This window comes from Microtus oregoni, unplaced genomic scaffold, assembly GCF_018167655.1.
Source record: "Microtus oregoni isolate MIOR12 unplaced genomic scaffold, Mior012 000002F_ref0000024, whole genome shotgun sequence".
In the NCBI taxonomy this organism is placed as follows: domain Eukaryota; kingdom Metazoa; phylum Chordata; class Mammalia; order Rodentia; family Cricetidae; genus Microtus; species Microtus oregoni.
The window spans coordinates 6,824,157-6,831,285 of record NW_024543061.1 but is presented as its reverse complement, the minus strand read 5'-3'; positions in this window follow the sequence as shown (position 1 = coordinate 6,831,285).

Sequence of the window (7,129 nt, the reverse complement as noted above, 5' to 3'; positions counted from 1 at the left end):
AGGGGGCCACTTTAGGGTTGGTAAGAGACTTGACTCTAGAGTGGCTCCCAGGAGCCCATGGTGATGTCCCCAGTTAGTCCCTTGGGCAGCTGAGGATAGGCAACCTGAAATGACCCTATCCTATAGCAATACTGTCGGATATCTTGCATACCACCATAGAACCTTCATCTGATGATGGATGGAGATAGAGACAGAGACTGGAGCTCTGGACTGAGCTCCCAATGTCCCAATGGGGAGCAGAAGAAGGGAGAACATGAGCAAAGAAGTCAGGACCACAAGGGGTGCACCCACCCACTGAGACAAGGGGGCTGATCTAGTGGGAGCTCACTAAGGCCAGCTGGACTGTGACTGAAAAAGCATGGGATAAAATGGACTCTCTGAACATGGCAAACAATGAGGGCTGATGAGAAGCCAAGGACAATGGCACGGGGTTTTGACCCTACTTAATGTTCTGGCTTTGTGGGAGCCTAGCCAGTTTGGTTGTTCACCTTCCTAGACATGGACGGAGGGGGGCGGACCTTGGACTTTCCACAGGGCAGGGAACCCTGACTGCTCTATGGACTGGAGAGGGAGAGGGAGAGGAGTTTAGGGGAGGGGAAGAAGGGTGGGAGGAGGGGGAGGGAAATGGGAGGCTGGGAGGAGGCGGATACTTTCTTTCCTTTTCTCAATAAAAAAAAAAATGTTAACACAGAAAAAAAAAGAAATTACCAAGAATATTTTCAAATCTCAATAGCTCCGTTCACACATTCAGAAAAGAAGAGAGGTCCAGTTACCCTAAAAAGATGAAATTCCCAAAGTCTAGCCAGAGAACAAACCCAGTCACTCCAGTTGTACAACTGATCTTCGGAGACAGCGTGTTTGGCTGCATTTTATATGCTTATAATGAACTCTAAAAGCAATTGTTGGAAAGGGAGCAACTAAGGAAAGAGTTCTCTGAGACTGAAGTTTGTCAATTTGGTGGATATCAAAACAGCTGCTGTATTTGCAGAGTAGGAGTGACTGTATCAAGATAATATGGTACAAAAGACTTTTCCCAGTGTCAGCAAGGAAGTAAATCATGAGCAAGTAGTTGATGAATTTGTTTTTTTTTATTTTTTTTTATTTTTTTAATTTATTTATTTATTAAAGATTTCTGTCTCTTCCCAGCCACCGCCTCCCATTTCCCTCCCCCTCCCCCAATTAAGCCCCCCCCCCCCCCAGCCCGAAAAGCAATCAGGGTTCCCTGTCCTGTGGGAAGTCCAAGGAACCCCCCACCTCCATCCAGGTCTAGTAAGTTGAGCATCCAAAGTGCCTAGGCTCCCACAAAGACAGTACGTGCAGTAGGATCAGAAACCCACTGCCACTGTTCTTGAGTTCACTGATTATCGACCTGGTATTCAAGAACTTGGCTATGAATTTCAGCCCCTACTAGAATCCAATCTTCGTGTCTAATGCATTTTATTATTGGCAGTGAAGCGATAATTTGAGCAAACAACCCACAGTTCCAGAGGAGTTTCTGATGTTGAGAGTCTATGCTGCAAATGCTTACTACCCTTCACCCAAAGTTCAAGGTCACCATATACACCAAGCTTTATTTGGTGTCCTGGACATTTCAGGTTCCCAGAATGTGCCACCATAACCACAGTTAAGGTGACTTCTTACTAGAAGTTGTCTACCTCACTAGAATGAGTGACTGGACTCCAAGATAAATTTATAAAAGAAACTTGCTATTCATCTTGTGACATTTAGGGCAGAAAAATTAATTTGGGGGTGTTTTTAATCTGTTTCTATTCAGAAAACCCCTTTAGGCTAGCCTTTCATGATTCCTTTCAACAATAAATGGATTTGTGCCTGGGCTAATCTTAGAGGCAGTGTTCTTAAGTTCAGTGGATATCACTCCATGATGGGCATAGAAAAAAAGCTGGGTTTTGTTGCTGTGGACAGCGTCTACCCTGAGGTGCAGAGTTGCCATGAGGGGCTGAGTAGTTCCAGGACTTTCAGCTTTACTGCACATCTGCTTTTCACAACCTCATTTTAAGGAGGAAAATCGAAGAGACAGAAAAATATTCAAAATCCCCAGGACAGAAAAAAAAAAATCCTCTCTTCTCATCCATAAACGAATACCAGATTTCAGCGTGAGCCCACTGGCCACATGAGGGCTTCTTAAGCTCTCGTCTTGCACCACCTCCTTGGAGAAACAGGATTTGGAGTACAGTTTTGAAAAATATTCTGTGAAAACTAGTGTCCCCAAAGAAAAATGGAGGAGAGGGGGCAGCGGGATCAGACACCAAGCTCTTTTCCTTCTCTCAAGGTTCAAGCTCTGCTTTCTGTCTACCTTGTGCGGTACTCAGCAACCTGCCATATAAGGAAAGACAGGAAATAGAATGGCCCAGACAGAAAAAGCTGCAGACAAAACATTGGCTGTCAAGGGAGTGCCAGATCCAGCCAGAGGCAGAATACCCTTTCATGGATGAGAGAAAGATGCCTGTGTGTGAATTCTGGGGCTTGTCTTCCCTCTTCCACAGATAATGAAAGTGCTTTCTTGAAAATTATCATGCACTGTCTGTTTCATGCTGCAAATAATAATTGCTTATCCAGGGGTTCTCGGACTAGACCTTCCTCCATGAGAAGACAATCATCAAAACTGAATTTTAGTTGCCAAGAATACATTAGTGAAAATATTTTTTCTTTGGTTTTAAATTTGTGGAATCACTGTTCTAACATGTTTGATATGACCAAGACCTAGATCTTGATCAGAAAAGGCTCATTCTGCATGATTCAGTATTCATCCATTTTAATATAAGTGTTCCTCAATATACATCCAATAAACCCCTTATATACTAAAAATGTGTTTAAAAGGCACTTAATAAAACTCAACCCACCAAACAGCATAGTTCAGCCAGCCTTCCATGCATAAGCTCAGATCATGTAACAGGCTTACGGCTCGGCACAATCATTTCCACAAAAACTTTCGTGTAAAAACGTGCTAAATATTCCATGTGATTTTTTTTCAATACTGTGCTGATTAGAGACTAGAATCATTGTTTGTCTTTTCTTTCATGCCACGAGGAAGTTGCAAAGTCCCAAGCTGAGCCACTGTGAGCCATGCTTGAGCCATCAATATGCATTTGCTTCCTATTTGTTTGGGAGTATATGTTCAAAGCTTTATACTTCAATTGTCAAACTGTAATTGTATCAGTTATGGAATAATGGACAAAAAAAACAGAGAACAAGTTACAAAACTAGAGAATGTTTAAGCTCTGTTGGGGGATTACTCAGCAAGTAAGCAGAGCCCTTGCTATGCAAGCATAAGTACCCGAGTTGAAATGCCTGCTGCCTGTGTGACTAGCCAAGTACATCGCTGCACCTGTGTCTATTTCTCGACTGTTGTGTGAGACAGGAGGATGACTGGACTTGCTGGCCACCGTCCTAGTTTCAGGTTCAGTAAGACCTTCCTTTAAAGCAGTAAGATAGACAGTGTTGGAACAGGACATCTGCACACTCAGTCATCTCTGGAAGTGTTAGCACATCTTCATCTAGAAACACTCTCCTCGACTCACATTACTCTGATTGCCACTTCCTATGGAGGCTGAACTCACCTCCTGCTGGGTGCATACACCACACATGTACCACATACAGGTGCACATGCAGAAGTAGAAACAATTATCTAAAAGCAATTGAAGAAACCTTAAGATTGTGCATCTTGAAGAAGTGGGAAAGACAACTGCTGAAGTAAGATCCAACTTTTTCTCTTATGTTAACCAGTTCCCTTTTCCTAGCAAAACATTCCAGTAAAACTAAATTGGCCTCTAAGATCTTCGTATTACAAAACAAACAAACAAAAGGCACTCACCAAACAACAATAATAGCAAAAATCAAAACCAAATCAAACCAAGCATCAAAAAGCAGTCCCGGCTGTATTTGTCCTTCTTGCTCATTGTAATCAACAGTCTGTCATTAGTTCATCTCAGAAATATCCCCTTCACCCCTTCTCTCAGGATCCCAGCTCTTACTACATAGTGGAGGTTAAATTCACCTCCTCAAGTGCTCCTCTTCTTGCAACCACATGGTGCCGATCTCTTCTGTTATCTCTGAAGAGAAAAATGGGCATTCATTAATACTCACTTGGAAATACTGGTTTTATTGAGGCATTTACCTCAGTATTTATATGACACAATTCACTGGAAAAGTATATCAATTTGGTCATATTGAACTCTGTTGCAAATACCAAAAGAACACAAAATAGTTGTCTCCATAGTATGTTACTCTATTAGAAAGGGTAAAAATAGGAAAACTTACTAAAATTTAAGAGCAGCTGTCAAGTATAGCTATAAAATCAACATTATGAAAAAACAATTAGACAGTGTATTCACATTTAAGTGAACTCAAATAAATAATTGCAGGGACATGCAGGCTAGCTGGCTAGCTGGGGCAAAATAGATGAATTCTGAGATACAGCTAAGGGTAGACAGGCAAACATGAAAAAAAAAACTTCTTCACTTAGCATCTAACACTCAGCTCCAATACTAGACTATATTTTTATTTGATCAGCTTCCCTAGTTTCCCCAAGATTCAACTTTGACAGAGAAAACTTCCTCTGTGAAGCAGGCTCTGTGCCTGTACATTCTAACTGCCTCACTACTTACATGGCATTGCAGCCACAAGGCTGCGCCCCTCCCTCTTAGTGCCTACTGAGCGATGGTTGATGATTCCAAACTGTCAAAAAGCTATTAATTATCTGACATTTCATATAAACAGCAACTCTGAGAGGAGTGTGTTATTATTAGCCATAATACAAAGGAGAAATAGAGAATCTTCAAGGTTAGAAAGTTACTAATCAACAAAAAACAAAGTTGCACTTCAAACCTATGACATCATGATCTAAAGTCCAGGTCAACTTTTATAAATGTGTTTCCTCAATACTTAGTTAGCATATCTCAGGGATATAGACAGGAATCGTATAAGAGATAGAAATACGCTTGTCTTAAATAAAATACAGGATCCCTATTACGAAGTAATATGAGTTCTCTCATATTTTGCCATAAGTGCACTTAACCCCCTCCCTCTCTTTCCCACCTCTCTTTTTTCACTCTTCCTTGGTGATTTCAGAGACTATAGTGAATTAAAATATCATTTACCCAACTGCTCATGTAGGCCAAATAACCTGACAAAGTCACTGAAGAGTCCTCCTTTATTTTATTTTATTTTATTTTATTTGTAGAACATCTCATTTAACAGAATTTCCAAGCACCCTGTCTGTTCTTGAGGAATTACTGGGCATGGTTGATGAAGTTTTAGAACCTTGACTTGCATGTAACGAGATCTTGAATGTGGTATTAAAATGGCACCATACTTTTCAGAATTTGCCATGTGCAGTTCCAGTGTCTAATCCGAGCATGCTCTTTGGCTTTATGCTTTGTTGTTACTGCCATATTGTCTCTACAGCAAATATACAAGGGTTTCCTCATTCTCCACATGAGGGTCCAGAGATATCAATGAAAACATTCTGAGAAGCTTCAAATACCTGAAAACTCAAAACAGTACTAAAGTAACTCTGAACAAAGTGGTGAGGAGCTAAGGACACAAGTGTTGGGGCCCGTGTGGGTTCAACATAGATTCCCTAACTGGACTGGAATGGAGTCGCGAGGAATAATCAGACGCAGCTTACACGGTCATCATGGAAGGGCAAGATCTCTCTCTCGAAGATCTCCCGTTTATTCTCCAAACACCTTATATATCACCACATAAATTGAGTGGGAAAACACATTAGGCTGTCTCCTAGGCAACCAGGTGAATGAGCTTTTAGTCACATCCGCATCTACCTGTATGCTAGCAGTCATGTAGGCCATGAATTAGCATTTCTATAAGGCTTCCTCCAAATTACCAAGAAATAAGCACCAAACATCCTGACCAGCTTCAGCCAACACCTCTTCTCAGGAGATCTACATTTATGACAAAAGAAATTAGGAGCAGCACATCCTGGCTATTCTTAAACAGAGACAGCTTGTCTGCAGAGTTCGTGACCACCTCAGACTGGGCTTATGGCTCTTGTGCCATACAGAAATATGGGCCTACACACAAGATAGTGGAGACTAGGAATATGAGGCCCTAGAAGACTGAAGTAGATAGGCTCAGAGAACAGATGTTCACCTGGTTGTTACTGGAAGCCAACTGCTGAGAAGGACCCTGTGGACCTGGAGTTCAGGGCTGTGAAGCTCAGTCAGCTGCCCCTGTCTCCGGAGACCTCCCTACTTTTATCAGTGAAGTGCCACTTACGAAGGAAGAGCAGGGTGAAATCCATGATGTTTGGTTTGTGTAAATCCAGTTCCTAATATTGAAGCCCCACAGGGTCTCTGGACATGGGTACCGCTGTGTTCTCTTTAATAACAAGCACGTCTCCTAACCTACTCTTCCCTAAACTACAGTGATTTCCAGTCGACTGGTGTTGGAAATATGGGTTCTTCTCTCTGGTGACGGAGGCCTTCTAGAATGACCCAGAGCTTCTTCTCTGCTTCTTTAATGTTCTGTGTGCTTAAAAAAAAAAAAAATAAAGAAATTACCTTCTTCAACATCTGTTATGTCTTAAATCTCAGCCTCATTTTATCCCTGAATTTATTTTCCAAAAGCAGTAATACATACATGTAAAATTTTTTTTTAAAAATTGACTTTCACTCCCAAGGGACTACTTCCATTGTGAAATACATGGTTGCTGCACAATTAAATGTATAGATTCATGGAAAATAAGGAGCCAATTTTTTTGCCAATTAAAACTAAATGACAGATAAATGTGTCTCTAAGTCTGAAAGAATTTAACTGTTAAAGCAGCATTGTAACACCTTTTCTGATTATCACAGACCTGAGTGCTAGACTGTTCAAAGGGAAATGCTCAGCAAATCATCAAGAAGGGTTCTGCTTTGGGGTCCTGTGTGAGAACTCACTTCCTGCCTGCAGAGCTGACTGCCTTCCACAAGGGAAGCTTCAAAAGCAACAGTCTTCCCATTTGCCCTCTGAGTTGCAAAACCAGTTCTCAGCAGGAAAAGAAACATCGCTACTTCTCCTTGAAAAGTGTCTCTGGTATGTGTGAAAACACCGAGGTGAAAATGTCAAAAATTTCACATTTCTTTGAGCCTGTGAAATCTAAAGGGATGTG